Source organism: Coptis chinensis, chromosome 8, assembly GCF_015680905.1.
Source record: "Coptis chinensis isolate HL-2020 chromosome 8, ASM1568090v1, whole genome shotgun sequence".
In the NCBI taxonomy this organism is placed as follows: Eukaryota; Viridiplantae; Streptophyta; class Magnoliopsida; order Ranunculales; family Ranunculaceae; genus Coptis; species Coptis chinensis.
In genome coordinates, this window is record NC_141463.1 from 87,634,758 (window position 1) to 87,651,785 (window position 17,028).

General features: G+C 36.1%; 1 long non-coding RNA gene across 1 annotated transcript in view; it reads left to right on the plus strand.

The window, feature by feature from the left end:
* LOC147483930 (uncharacterized) overlaps positions 1–17,028 on the plus strand; it is a 53,525-nt gene that overhangs the window by 20,636 nt on the left and 15,861 nt on the right. Inside the window, exons 3-5 of the long non-coding RNA XR_015205947.1 lie at positions 16,100–16,206; positions 16,306–16,492; positions 16,717–16,942. This is a non-coding gene — a long non-coding RNA (uncharacterized LOC147483930). The remainder of the gene's footprint in view (positions 1–16,099; positions 16,207–16,305; positions 16,493–16,716; positions 16,943–17,028) is intronic.

The following is a 17,028-nucleotide window of genomic DNA, read 5'->3' on the forward strand; positions in this document are numbered from 1 at the left end:
TTCGTTTAGCTCGTTAGCCCAAATTTTTACAGACTCGCTCTCATGAAGCATGGGTATATTGCACGCCTAAGAAGATTTTCCTATTCCGGTGGTTCACAAAGATATCTTTGCCCAAGAGAAGTCCGACTTTGATAGACAAAATAGAGGGCTTAAATACCAAACCAAATTTCGACCGCTTGGAAGAAAAGTTAAATGTTTGTGGAGGGTGAGGATGCAAGAGAAAGGAATGCAGCATTTGCTCCTAAACAAGTGATTACAAGGCACGTACTATCTGTCTCTATTGCCTTTTCAAGATAGTATTTGTTTTGCCCGAATTGTGATATTTAATGAGAAAACACACACCACCGAGGCCCCCTCAAATGAAGTTGAGGCTTACCGCTTACCCCTTTTTTTTTTAAACTTCAGGCCCACAAAGTAAGGTTGCAACCACAAACCAGCTAATCATGTGACTAAAATGGTCGAGTATGATAGATGATTTCTTTTCTTATGTGTTGAAAATACAGCTTTTGGAGTTGATATTCTACACACCATTGGTTACATATATGTGGAGACAAAGACAAGAGCTAGGGAAGAAAGCTATATATTTAGGTGTGCCTTTTTTGATTTTAACTGGGTTCGAATAAAGGGCACATCCGGAAGTCACAAGTCACAGCAAAGACAAAAGGTATCTCATTTTCATTCTACCGCGTTCTATTCTGTTGGTCTTTACTCATAGAATTTTGCTTACTGGCGATTAAAAAAATGATCCGGGGGCTTTCCATTACGCAGAATCGCAAAGAAGACATTCAACATCAATCTAAGACAGACGGTAATGGCCCTCGAAGTGATGTTGAGTCACATACTCTGATGTTTATGAAGATGCAAGCAGTTCTGATAGCTCTTCTGATGAGGATTCACCAAGAGCACTTTCTTATCGAACTCTTGCAATCACTCAGGTATGTCCAATTATTCTTCACATCTACCTTCCTACGGGAAAGAAAAACTACCCTTGCCCCTTTTATTATGTAGGTTGCCAAGTTCCTACAGAGTGTTGCATTCTATTAACTAAAATTTAGTCAAAATTTTACACTACCAAGTAGAAAAGAACTTGCCACTCTTATGAAGACAAAGATATTTCACACTTAGCTATTAGAAAATTGTTATTACTATGTGGCGTTGTTATATAATCGTGGCGGGGGCATAGCGAGACTGTTAGGATGTCTTTGTAATCCAAAGATATGGCGTGGATGATGAAGAGATCGTGTACAAAGGCAAATAATGCTGCCATATCAGTTTTCATAATTAGATACTATCCCCTCCGCCAGACCAAGTAATTATCCATAATGATGTGATAATCACTTATGCTAAGCCACTAAGGTACCACGAGAACATCTCGAACTCTTTTCATCACTTTCTTGTGTGTGTGTATTGCTTGAAAAGCTTGCGGCTTCTCTTATATCAAGTGCGAACAACTAAGGTAATCATATGAATTCTACTAATTGTCTAAAATAGCAAGCCTTTGGTGATTCTACATTGCTCATATGATGATTTGTGATGATGAGTTTGGATCTGTTGAATTGTAAACAATCAGAAACGAGTGGGCAGATTGTTAAAATAAAGAGAATTTACAAACACTGAGCTTTTTACTTTGTTTTGTATTTTTAGCTAGCATCGAATAATATTCGTAATGTCCGTCCGGGAAAGAAGGGTGGGGATCTTGGATGGTTTCTCGGGAAAGATGGCAGGTCCTTTTCTAGATGTTGCTTTCAAAGACTATTATTGGAGCTACCGATTGCACCATTCAAATCAGAGCGTGCTTTCTTTGCTTGGAAACCATGTATGCCTCGGGCGTAGAAGTTATTGCTTGCCTAAGTTATGTATCTCTATTTATGTCAGGCAGGCTCATGGATTGCCTAACGGATCGAGTATCAAAGTTCACAAAATTTAGTTGTACATCCATTTTCGCCAAGGATAGCATGAAGATAATTAGATAGCGGTGTTATATCATATAAGTGATGAACATAGTGGGATGGTAATGCAGTCGATGTTGCCGCAGGGACTATTGATTGGACTGTGGAAGTCCTCACGATGGCATGAGAAATTTAAGGTCGGTTTGATAAAATCGTTTTGAGGGAAGAGTTGTTATTGACTTTTTGCGCGAGGCAGGTGGGAGAGTTGGTTCACATCTTTTCTTTACGTTTTTTCACAGATTTTAGTTGGCGGTGATCCCGGATTGACGGAAACCTCCTTGTTGGCGTTTAGTGGGAGCTCATGTTGATCTTGTGTCAAGGAAGAGTATGCCAATCTTTTGGGAGTGAGGTTTGTCTCTTTTGCAACATGTTCCAATGCTTTCTTTATCTCTCGAAAGTCCATCCTTTACATGCAAAATTGAAATGTATGTTTGGATACCATTTCCATCCGAGTCTATACTAAAGGATTTAACAGTCTTCAAGAACCTAAAGTCCATAATTTGGAAATTCAAAAAGGAAAAAGGAAATACCTTGCAAAAGGTTCAATTGTTGTTGTTTAGTTACAATATAAGGTAAATCATTTTGGAGTTTTGGACCAACTAGGCCTGACTGATAGAACTATTGAAATGAGGCTCTAACTGCGCTCATGCCATTACTATTGCTATCTTGTTTTCCTTGTCCAAAGATTACTATACTTCTTTCCTTTTTGAGCAGTTGAAAAGGTATCACCCTTTTCTTTGCAGGTGCTTACTAATTGCTAAAGGAGAGCTTAATAAGGGAAGGAAAAAGACCTTTATGTCATTCGGTTGGTGGGTCTAACTCTCTAGGAACTTGGTAAGAAGGGTTGGATTTAATGTTCTTATTTCTCATAAGATAACTCTTTGGTATGATACTCTTTTTAAAGGTTGCAAACTTACAAGAATCTTCATTGATGCCTTCAAGATTTGAACCTTGTGGCCTAAAACCGGTTGTATGCAATGAGATATGGAATTGTTCTTGTAGTTCATTGCCTTTGGAGGACTCGTGAGTGAGTTAACTTCTTACAACAATATTTGGACCTTAAATAGATTAGGTCATATACTTGTAAGGCTCTTTTGACTATGCAACACTTTTTTCGCGGGGATCTGATCAAAAATTTGACCCCTTTGCTAATAATGGCGATGGGTCGTGGAATCGGGTACGACTTCCATGTCTTTATCTCATCTACCATAGACTCATAATTCCTCGATAATTAAAGTTTTGAAAAGGATACCTTATTGAAGGTGCTTCAAGGACACCCAATTGTAATTGTTTATATTTAAGATCCGTTCCCCCCTCTCCCTTCAGAACGAGGCCATAATTATTGTAAACATGTTAAAATTGGTACATTGGTGAACTAATGAATATTAGATTCGAACCCACTCAATCGAATGAGACCAACATTTTACTTTGAGGTAGAACTCGCTCCTTTCATGGTAGATTTGAACCGTCGTAGGAACTTAACCTCGGTATTTTGAGAAAAGAACCAAGCAATACTACCTTCTCGTCATTTTATTATTTCCTTTGAGTTTTTGTTCGGATACATTTTAGTAATCACATACCTCGCGGCTTTTTGGCGGTGGAGAATTTTCCGAAAAGAGGGTGGTGTCCGACGGATTTTTTATTGGTCGATGGTTTCCCTCGGGGAAAGATGGGTGTCCTTTTCAAGATGTTGCTTTTAGCACTATTATTGGAGCTACCAATTGCACCATTCAAATCGAGTATCGTGCTTCAGTGCGGACAATAATGATATTATAGGTCATAATCCCAAGGCAAAAAAAATTGGTCGGCATAAGTAGGTGTATTTGTCACACCCCCGAATTTCTCGCAATGCACTGAAAAACATTATTTGTTCCCGACTCTTCGATCTCCGAGGTGTGACTTTTCTCTCAACTTCAAAAAACCCATAAACAGGTTTTAAAATATGGATAATTAAAACCAATCAAAATTTCAATTATACATAAGTCCTCTTAATTACAAAAATTCCCAATTAAGATTAGGTTACAAATCTCTTTTCAATAACTCTTTAATTAAAATATACAAATGAGAATACAAAAACATTGTCTAGACTAAAAGTTATATCACCTTAAGGGAAAACAAAACGATCAGGAGATGTAACGCTTAATGCAAAACCACAAGCAAAGAACCAATCTTCTTCAACACTAAACCTCAAAACTTATCAACTATGTTCATTGAATGAACACACCGATAAGCAAACATGCAAATCGGATTGATTATAAAATCTTTGGTGTGAGTAGCCCTAAAAATACTTAATATACTTATACATATATATACACAATCCATAATGGTAGCTTAGTTCCTCCAATCGAGGCTTTAACATTCTTAAGTACACTAATCTAGGTGTGTAGTTCCTCCATCGACCGAGCTTTAACTTCCCACTCAACCACACAACAACTATACTCATAATAAATAAGGCATGTAGTTCCTCCATCGAGGTTTTAGGTTCTAACTAAACTATAACCAAACCAAGCATATACAATCATCTATCTAAAGATACATCATTAACTAACATATTACCATAATTAGATTATTTCAGCTTTCTTTGTGTGTCCCTAAAATCACGCCAGATCTATGTCTTACCTAGTTTCCCGGGCTACCACAATCGCAAAACCCAACCTAACATGTACATCCACATGCCTCCCTTTACATAATGAGCCACTCCGCGGCGTAACCACCCCGAGCGGGATGCCGCGACACCGTAAATCCTCACACGGAAGCCAAATCTATGTAATAATCGCCACTATTCGCATAAAATATTGCGCATCATCGCTCTATTTTTTAACGGAATAATCAAGTTAATTATTCGGCTACGCCAGGAGGGTCAAGCGCCATTCAAATTTTAATCAAACGCCGGTGGGGGCCAAGGCCATTCAAATTTTAATCAAACGCCGTAGGGCCAATCACATGAGTTGTGGTAGCTAGGTTCTGTGGATTTTCGTTATGTAATTTATTCAGTGTCATACATTAATGACTCATAAACATTTCTACTATATCACGCAAGGTGTCAATTACCTTATCAGACTAAGCCAAAATATCTAGAAATATCTCAATTATATCTCATAGTCACTTTCATTCTTTCACGTGCCAATATATTATCAGACTACACCACACTCCCGCGGCAAATATTCACCAATGCTATATTAGCATCTCACATATAAAATAATGGAGTGTATATACATTTTCCAAGATATTGCATTAATATAAATATCCCAACATATGATATCATGTCATAATGCTCCAACGTATCACATACATTTTTATTATAACGTATTAGGAATATAATGTCTCCTAACATCTCAATACATCATCACGGGTCAAAAATACACAACATCAAGGTCAAATCTTTCTTAGATAATGACCACCAAATATATACTGAGCTTCCATAGCATTTTATTACTATATGTGTCCATATAATATACACACATAAAACGAAGACAATTAAACAAATCCATATCACAATCAAAGCCCAATATGCTTTTTACACACTACTCACGCCAAATCTAAATTAGATAATTTTAAACCAAGTTTATACAATATCCGACAAAGATTTTATTACTATATATATCCATATAAACAAACATATGAAAAACTGGAAAAGTCAACATTCACAGTCAACGGTCAACAGTCAAAGTCAACGGTCAAAGGTCAACACCTCATGGTCAAGGTCAAACTCAACATGTCATGGTCAAAGTCAAAGGTGAAAGTCAACCGTCCATGGTCAAAGGTCAAAGTCAAAACTGTCCTAGTCAAAGTCAACATGTCCTGGTCAAAGTCAAACGGTCCTGGTCAAAGTCAAACTGTCGTTTTCGTGTTCGACAGGTCCAGGGTCATAGCCATGGTTCATGGCTAAGGACAAAAGTGCATGGTTCATTGTGCTCATGACCACGGCCCCTGGTTGGGACCTAACCGCCAAGCCCAAACCTTAGAACCCGAAAAGTCTAAAAGTCCACTTATTTATTCTACCTCGAACCTAATGGATCTATTTTAAGTCCTATGGACCGGTCCATGCAATATTATAAACGCCCAAAACTTATAATCGAATCGCCCAAACAGCTTGTTGGTTCGGTCCAAAATAATTGGATTTGGGTTTCCAATCAAAACTTTAATATAAACCGGTCCACACATACAAAAGGCTAAAAAGAATTGGTCCAACACAAAACTAAAAAGAGTTGGTCCAAACAAAACCGATGTGGTCCGCCCATAACACTTAACCTAAAATCGGGCCCAACCACAACTAAACAAACTAGGCCCAACCGATTTGGCCCAAGCCCAAAATCGTGAACAAATTGCATCATCTTCTCCAATCGCCACCACCACCAAACACTCTACCGGCCTAACCACTTCTCCCTTCTCCTCATATCGGTTTGAATCCTATTGGAAAACCCAACACTTTTAATAAAACCAAAACTCTAATTCTTCACTTCACATATCGAAACCCAAAACTAGATCTCGAGAGTTTATCGCCGCCATTAATGGCCGGCCTCAAGCTTCCAACAAATGCCCACACACACTCCCTTCAATCGACAACCAACAAAACATTCCAAAACACAACCAAAACAATTCAAACTACAACAAAATCGACCAAAAACAGCCCCACCCACCGATTCGCCATTAACGCTTCCAAGCTTCCACCACTCCCCAAAGACCTAATCGACCATGCTAAACCCGACATTCACCATATATCAACAACCAATTAATATTTAACATCACAAGATATAAAAAAGTTTAAATCGAATCCATCAGACGATTTGTCCGACGCCATTAGCGCTCTCGGTCGAGCTTCGAGCTTTTTAAATACAATTCAACAAGATGATTACGTAAAACTAAATTTAACAAAGTTGACTAATACAAAGACATTAACTCCAACACACAAGATAACTAACAAAGATAAATAGGCGAAACCTTAGTCCAGATAATTCCGATCACAGAAAAACCATAAATCCGTGAAATAGCAAAATAGCTACTCACCAATTAAAACCCGATTTAATCCTCCGAAGTCCGAGCCGTCAAGGCCCACCCTCCGTAAATCCAAATTTTAAGCTCTGCCTCCATTTTCATTATTTATTTTATTATTTCTCCACGAACCCTATTTTCTAGAAAAATGTGTTTATATATTTGGGTCCGAAACCCAAGCCCAACGGCACTTCGGGCCCAAAACCAGCCCACGATCCCGAGTCCAATCCGGATTAATTTTGAAAATAAATAATTTAATTAATTAATTAAATATAAAAAAATACGATTTAAAATACGGACGCATAAAATTTATACATATTCAAAAAAGAATCTCGTCCCCGAGATTGAATAAAAAGCTATACTTAACAAAACGTTGGTTATTAACTTAGAACCTATACAAGAATGCACGTTGATTAAACTTAAACAAGATAACATGGATATTAATTATTTTAAATAATACCCGAATATATATCCTCATGCTATTACAAAACCTATTACAGTTTAACTGTCTATATTAAAACAAATTATTACTGTCACTTAAATACAAGATAAATATATCATTACTCATAAGCATGCAGTTTCTTGACACGTAGCAAACTCTACGAAAAAAAATAATATTCTACGTAACTAATCAATAATATGGAGAAAGTTCATCCCGGTATAAAATATTATGGTGTTTTCATATCATGCATAAAAGAAAATTAGTGTCCTAGCACACTTAAAACAAAAGTCATTCATGTCATTGATACTACAATAAACTTTATATTACTTTAGTCATGCTCTCAGAAATATTAAATTTAAAGCAACCTTTGAATCCTAATTCATGCTTGCAACTGGATCAAATATAGCACGTATTAAAAAAAAAAAATTTTCATGTTCCTCTATTAAAATCATATAGACTGAAACAAAACAATTAAGAGTAAATACTCGAATATGCCAAAATCATGTGAAACTAATTTAACGATATAAATCAATCATATACGCACGGTAATAGTTCACCTATATACAATAATATAAAAAAAAATGTGTATACGCAAGTATACACATCTCAAAAAGAATACACGTGTATACGCAAGTATACACGTCTCAAAAAGAATACACGTGTATACGCAAGTATACACGTCTCAAAAAGAATATACGTATATTTTATTATTATATTCAATCTACTTATAACTAATCACTTCTAACATATTAATCTCTTATACTTTAAATTACTATTCATCCATCAACGTGTACGAGTGAGGCGAGATAGTTCCTCCAACACCGAGGCAATTAGTTCCTTACTTAGTACATCACAAAGCCATCAAATAATGCAACTCATTCAATATAGATAAAATATCTCCTTGTTTCTTAAATAATAACACAACATTCCAATACAAAGTTCACAGACATGTAGTCGCACTTAATTCATATTCCAAGCGAAAATGATCACCAACAACAAAACCACACTATATCAGCACACATCATTTTGATCAAATCCGTTCATAATTAATATATTACACATATAACCACTCCTCATATGATAAGGAAAAAAATAAAATCATTTCATATGCACTCCACAAGAGTAACTAATATAAATATACACATTACGCGTACAAACAAATCAAGAAAAAAATATTGACTCTTTATTTCTATATCTCTTTCATTTTCTTTGTAAAAACAAAACAACTAGAGGAAATAGTTTTGAAAATAAAACTCCTTAAACACTACCCATAAACCATGATCCGAGAATCACCTTAGACTCACCTAAGTCTAAGTTTTAACCAAATGCTCGATATTAAATCGTCACACCTCAATTTCGATTGAATCGGAAAAACATTATTTGTCCCCCGACTCTTCGATCTCCAGGGGGTGTGACGACTCTCAACTTCCAAAACCCATAAACAGTTTTAAAATATGCGGATAATTAAAACCAATCAAAATTTCAATTATACATAAGTCCTCTTAATTACAAAATTCCCAATTAAGATTAGGTTACAAATCTCTTTTCAATAACTCTTTAATTAAAATATACAAATGAGAATACAAAAACATCAGTTGCAGACTAAAAAGTTATATCACCTTAAAGGGAAAAACAAAACGATCCCAGGAGATGTAACGCTTAATGCAAAACCACCACAAGAACCAATCTTCTTCAACACTAAAACTGTCAAAACTTATCAACTATGTTCATTGAATGAACACACCCGATAAGCAAACATGCAAATCGGTCGAGAAGATTATAAAAATCTTTGGTGTGAGTAGCCCTAAAATACTGAATATACTTATACATATATATACACAATCCATATGGTAGCTTAGTTCCTCCACCGAGGCTTTAACTTTTAACATTCTTAAGTACACTAATCTAGGCGGTGTAGTTCCTCCATCGAGGCCTTTTAACTTCCCACTAACAACCACACAACAACTATACTCATAATAAATAAGGCATGTAGTTCCTCCATCGAGGCTTTAGGTTCTAACTAAACTATAACCCCAATATATACAATCATCTATCTAAAGATACATCATTAACTAACATATTACCATAATTAGATTATTTGGGGCTTTCTTTTTGTGTGTCCCTAAAATCACGTCAGATCTATGTCTTACCTAGTTTCCCCTGGCTACCACAATCGCGAAACCCAACGAACATGTACATCCACATGCCTCCCTTTACATAATGAGCCACCCGCGGCGAAACCACTCGGCCGGGATGCCGCGACACTGTAAATCCTCACACGGAAGCCAAATCTATGTAAGACCGCCAACTATTCTAAGATAAAATATCATGCGATCATCGCTCTATTTTGCTTAACGGAATAATCTTTTAATTATTCGGCTTACGCCAGAGGGCACCAAGCGCCATTCAAATTTTAACCGAAACGCCCGGAAGGGGTCGCCGGGCGCCATTCAAATTTTAATCAAACGCCGGAAGGCCAATCACACGTGAGTTTGTGGCCAGGTGAGTTCTCTGGATTTTCGTTATGTAATTTATTCAGTGTCATACATTAATGACTCATAAACATTTCTACTATATATCGCGCAGGTCAATTACCTTATCAGACTAAGCCATAATATCTAAATATCTCAATTATATCTCATAGTACTTTCGTTCTTTCACGCTTGCAATATATTATCAGACTACACCACACTCCCCGCAAATATTCACCAATGCTATATTAGCATCTCACATATAAAATAATGGAGTGTATATACATTTTCCAAGATATTCAGATTAATATAAATATCCCAACATATGATATCATGTCATAATGCTCCAACGTATCACATACATTTTTATTATAACGTATTAGAATATAATGTCTCCTAACATCTCAATATCATCACGGTCAAAAAAATACACAACATCAAGGTCAAATCTTTCTTAGATAATGACCACCAAATATATCTGAGCTTCCATAAGATTTTTATTACTATATGTGTCCATATAATATACACATAAACGTGAAGACAATTAACAAATCACCGGTCACAATCAAAGCCCAATATGCTTTTTACACACTACTTCACGTCAAATCTAAATTAGATAATTTACCAAACCAAGTTATACAATATCCGGACGATTATTTTATTACTATATATATCCATATAAACAAACATATGAAAACCGGAAAAAGTCAACATTCATACCAATCCGGTCGGCGGTCAAAGTCAATCGGTCAAAGGTCAACACCTCATGGTCAAACTCAACATGTCAAACTCAACATGTCATGGTCAAAGTCAAAGGTGAAAGTCAACCGTCCATGGTCAAAGGTCAAAGTCAAACTGCCCTAGTCAAAGTCAACATGTCATGGTCAAAGTCAAACGGCGGTCAAAGTCAAACAATGTCTGTTTTGTTCGAAAGCCCAGTCAAAGTCAAATGTAGTTGGTTCACGGCTCAAAGTCAAAGACAAAGTGCGCATGGTTCATTGGCTCATGACCATGGTGGCCCCCCGGACCTAACCTGGCCAAGCCCAAACCTTAGAACCCGAAAGTCTAAAAGTCCACTTATTTATTCTACCTGACCCAATTGGATCTATTTTAAGTCCTATGGACTGGTCCATGCAATATTATAAACGGGCCCAAAAACTTATACTGAACTGGCCCAAACAGTTAAGTGGTTCGGTCCAAAAATAATTGGATTTGGCCCAATCAAAACTTTAATATAAACTGGTCCACACATACAAAGGCTAAAAAGAATTGGTCCAACACAAAACTAAAAAGAGTTGGCCCAACCAAAACTGATGTGGTCCGGCCCATAACACTTAACCTAAAATCGGGCCCAACCACAACTAAACAAACTAGGCCCAACCGATTTGGCCCAAGCCCAAAATCGGTGAACAGTGCATCATCTTCTCCAACTGCCACCACCACCAGCAGCTCGCGCGCCGCCAGCCACTTCTCCCTTCTCCCTCATATCGGTTTGAATCCTATTGGAAAACCCAACACTTTTAATAAAACCAAAAACTCTAATTCTTCACTTCACATATCGACCCAAAACTAGATCTGAGAGTTTACTGCCGCCATTAATGGCCGGCCTCAAGCTTCCAACAGCTGCCCACACACTCCCTTCAATCGACAACCAACAAAACATTCCAAAACACAACCAAAACAATTCAAACTACAACAAAAATCGACCAAAAACAGCCCCACCACCGATTCGGCCATTAACGCCTCCAAGCTTCCACCACTCCCCAGCACCCAATCGACCATGCTAAACCCGACATTCACCATATATCAACAACCAATTAATATTTAACATCACAGTATATAAAAAAGTTTAAATCGAATCCATCAGGACGATTTGTCCGACGCCATTAGCGCTCTGTCGAGCTTTCGACAGTTTTAAGGCACAGTTCAACAGTATGATTACAGAAAACGAAATTTAACAAAGTTGACTAATACAAAGACACGAACTCCAACACAACAGTATAACGAACAGCATTAATAGGCCGAAACCTTAGTCGGTATACTCCGATACAGGAAAAACCATAAATCCCGATTGAAATAAGAAAAAATATTTTACTTTGAATTAAAACCCGACGAATCCTCCCAGGTCAGTCCGGGCTTCCACCCTCCGAAATCCAAATTTTAAGCTCTGCTTCCATTTTCATTATTTTATTATTTCTCTCGAACCCTATTTTACAGAAAAATGTGTTTATATATTTGTATCCTAAACCCAGTTCTCAACGACTTCGGGCCCAAAACCGGCCCACGTATCCCGAGTCCGTCCAATCAAATTAATTTTGAAAATAAATAATTTAATTAATTAATTAAATATAAAAATACGTATTTAAAAATACGGGCGTTACACTACTTGTAACTTAACCCTTGTGTGGTTCATGAATAAACCTTTATTTATTTGTATCCTTAACATAATCTTGACTTATTTCTTTCACTTGCAGTCAAAATTGGACGGCCTGGCTACCGGATAACTAAGCAATTTGATCTGGAGACAAAGCAACGGTCTCTTCTCTTCCAGGTGTTTATCTTTGTCTAATACCATCCGTTTAGTTAACTTCTGTGACATTTTTTTTTACCAGTATTCCATCCTAATGCCTTTGTCAAAAAACATTTTACTAGAGCTAGTAAAGTCACAAAAACCATTGTGGGTCGGCTTAAAGTGATTTGTATGGGCTGAAATGTTTTAGTATGCCTTCGTCTATAGAAATTAGTTGTTCTTATCCATAAGCTTTATTCAAATAGTGGTCTAATAGCGAAGGAAGTGCTATTGCAAGAGCTGACATTAGCCCACCACACTAACCCACTCATCATTTCTTCAGTTCTCACAACCCGATGAAAAGTTTCATAAGAAATTTTGTAATGTTTCTCACTTTTTTTCAATTCTTGCCGGGCTTTGTCAAATAAGTGGTGATATCGTGGGAGAAGTTATGGGAATTGCAGATGTGCACCCTAAAACCCGATGGGGAACACTTTCGAGAGAGCAATAACAAAGCACCAAACCGGTGGCGACCAATACAATGGGATATTCTATGACAAAGATATTAGACATCCCAAGATTAGATTAGGTGAAGTCATTTCTATATAAGTTTGATTTGTAAATTGGGATTTGGACTAGTGTCTATATTTTTATAATAATGTTTAATTGATTAGTGGTTTTGTTTTTTGTTATTATATGTTGGTTAAGTTTGTGGAATGTGATATCTCTATAAGATGGAATATTCATATGTGCAGGGTGAACTTTTTTTGACATTTTGACCCAGGAAAAAAATAAATATTTTTTTTTAACTGACAAAAATTTAGTAACGGATATATCCGTTACACACATCGATATCAATAGCAAGTGGCACATTTATTACTAACGGATGTATCCGTTACACATATCGATATTAATAGCAAGTGGCACATCTATTACTAACGGATATATCTGTGACATATGAAAATTGATTTCCCTTTAAAAGTAACTAAAGCTAAATACCAAACGTTACTAACACTTATATCCGTTAGAAATGAATAGATTAAACTGCCGATTAACAGTTGGCTATCCGTTACAAAGAATTATAGTAACGGATATAAGCGTTACTAAGATTAATTTAAGTAGCAGTTATATCCGTTACTAAATTTTGCCTAAGTGACTGTAACACTCCAGAGCTAACGGATATAAGCGTTAGTAAAAATATAAGTAACGGATACAGCTATTAGTAAAAACCTTTTTTGGTGTAGTGTATTATGTGTTTCTAATAAAGGATTTGTGCTCTTCTATTTATTGTTCTGCATTTCCATTCATTAATTTTGATGACCATAGCCTATTTTGTGTTCTTGTATGTTTTGAGGAACAACAATATCCCCTTGTTGCTATTTTTCTACCATTAACAACGTGTAGTTGGCTTAACCAATGCTAACCACCTGCTTAGGACTGATTAGCAAACAAAGAATTACTGCACATCCAATTATTTTTCTTTACATGCACTGAAGACAATAAGCGACCCAATGCTAACCACCTGTTTAGGACAGATTAGCAAACAAAGAATTACTACACATCCAATTATTTTTCTTTACATGCACTGAAGACAATAAGAAGCTTGTAGAGTTTCTAATTGAAGGAAAGGGTCACAATTCAACACCCACAGTACCACACCGTAACTGTAAAAAAAAACAAATATTAGTAGAATCAATTGCATTATTAACACAATAACATCAAATGATTTCATGAAAAAAAAGAGGAGAAGAATAGATATTAATGTTCCAAAAACTGAGTTGAATTTTTGTTTTCAAAATTGAAGTTCGGATTTACACGTTTGAGATGAAGTGGGAACCTGATTTTGTTAGAATTTGTGCAGCTTACCACGTTGTCTTCTTATTGTAGTCTTTGTAGATAATAATGGAGAACAAGAAAGTTTAAAATCAATAACCATGCATGTTGTCTAAGAAGCAGTAGGTGTGTGTGTATTGGGGGTTTTTACGATCCTAGGATGTAGGAAGTTGCTCATTTGAGTTGTCACACCTCAATAATGCTTGGTTGCATTGTGTTTTAATTTTTTAATTTATATTTTTTCCCCAGTTCATCATCAATCAGCAAGTTCTTCCATGCCTTCTGAATCTGTTGACGCACAATCATAATTAGATGAACTATTGTAGATTAACTTTCAGAAGTTTAACCATATTACGAAAGGTAGTATTTGAGTCTTACTTTAACCAGTGAACTTTGCTTTGTATTAAAAAGAAAAAATGACCGTTTAGTACTATGAACTTTGCTGGTTTTATCAATTTGGGCCATGAACTTTTTTTTTGAGCAAATTGGGCCATGACCTTTATCTTTTGTATCAGTTTGGGCCACCGTTACCATTCCGTTACTTCACATGCTTATGTGGCTTGCCGGATGTATATGTGTCCGACCAAATGCTCATGTGTCACCGTTGAAGTGCACACCTAATCACTAGTGATGTGGCATCGAAATTTCAAAGTGTTTAGAACCGAAATTTCATAGAAAATTTCAAAGTGTCACCGAAATTTCAAAGATGACACCAAAAAAACACTATTCATGTGAACAGTATTTTTTCCTTAAAAATTAATTCTTTAATTAAAAATGCTATTCACGTGAATAGTGTTTTCACTATTCACGTAAACTTTTTTTTTTTTTTTTTTGTAATAATCTTTATTTAATCAATTGATTATTACACACACACCAAAAAAAAAAAAAATGTTCACGTGAATAGTGTCTTTTGTTATTTAAATTTGTTTTTTTTGGAAAACACTATTCACATGAATAGTGAAAACACTGTTCACGTGGATAGTGTTTTTTGTTTTTTAAAAAATATTGTTCACGTGAATAGTGTCTTTTGTTATTTAAATTTGGGGTTTTTTGAAAAACACTGTTCACGTGAATAGTAAAAATACTATTCACATGAATAGTGTTTTTTGTTTTTAAAATTTGATTTTTGAAAAAATATTATTCACGTGAATAATGAAAAAGCACTGGTGACATGGCACCTAATCACCGGTGACGCCATCTTCCGTTAACACACATCAGCAGACGTTTGTACACATAGGCAACCGTTTGTACACATCAGCAAATTTTCTAACGGAAATACACCGGTGGCCCAAACTGATACAAAAGAGAAAGGTCATGGCCCAATTTGCTCAAAAAAAAAGTTCTTGGCCCAAATTGATAAAACCAGCAAAGTTCATGGTACAAAACGGCCATTTTTTCTATTAAAAATAGGCGCTTTTTATCTTGACCAATATCTGTAATCAAATGTTGCAAAATTTTGATGAAATGTTTTGCAGCCTGAAAACGAAAGATGATTAGAGAGACATGCACATCTGGTACTCATTCAAAAACATGTATCGTATGTTGTTATAAAGATGATTTGAAGAAACTTGAAAAAAATTCTATTGCCTTAAAAGGTATTTCAGGAGGGATTAATTTGTAGATTCATCTAGAACTTCTGTAAGTAGATTGTTGAAAGCAATTTCCAGCTCTTATAGGTTTTCTTTAGGAATTGGCACGTCCTTGTGACAGATCTATTAAACCATTAAGTTTAAATGGATAAAAGAAATTAACTCACTTGATATAGAAGCATGTTAAAAATTCAAGGAGCACTTGTGTTTTTTATTACCACCGTTGATGTACTTACTAATCTTTGCAGGCTGTGCTGCTTACTGCAATATATGGATTGATCATGAGATTAATCTCTACTTTCTAATTTGTGCAGGCTGTGATTGCAGCTAATAATTAGATCTCTTGTCCATCTTCTGCAAACTGCTGAGTTTGATATCAAGAAAGAAGCTACTTGGGCAATCTCAAAGGCTACTTTTGGTGGTAATAATGAGGAAACTAAGTATGATTTTCTTTTTCAATTTCCTCTTTAATTATTATAGTTTGAATGTGCATTTATCTGTTTGTTGTCCTGGATGTTAGGTACCTTGTGAGCCAGGGTTGTATAAGACCACTATGTGATCTACTTGTCTGCCCTGATCCAATAATAGTTACTGTTTGTTTGGAAGGGCTTGAGAATATTTTGAAGGTTGGAGAAGCTGAGAAGAACGCAGGCCACACTAAAGGCATGAATGTCTTTGCTCAACTTATTGATTCATCTAGAACTTTTGTAAGTAGAGTGTTCAATACATAAGTTTTATTATAGTAAGACACAATGTTACTTCTCACATCCTCTCTTTGTATTTGAGACTCCTTACAGGATTTCATTGTAGACTCTATAAGCTCAGTATTGCAAATATTTTTAGAGTTTTTGGTCGATGTACTTGGTTTCTAATTGATCATGTATGCAATTTGGGGTTTTGTGTTTCTGACTGTGGATGTTTTTCTTGGCAGCAAAGTAAAAAGATATTTTCTGTTGCTGAAGATTTACAAAGCCGATGATATTTTCTTCACTGGTCATCATATGGCGAGGACTGGGATTCCGGGGCCTTTCATTGTGGTGGACCTCAACGCTTCGACAGTTTTCCATATCTTTTAGTCTCTTTGTTGGCTCGCACCCAGAGGTCATCAGTTTGTCTTCCTTAAAGCGAAGTTGGATAGTGGTAAATTGGTGTTGAAGGTGAGTGTAATTGACTTAATTTCCTTGAGCAATCTGAATCCCCTGGTCATTCTGTATTACTAATGAAGTATGTAGTTCGACCGAAC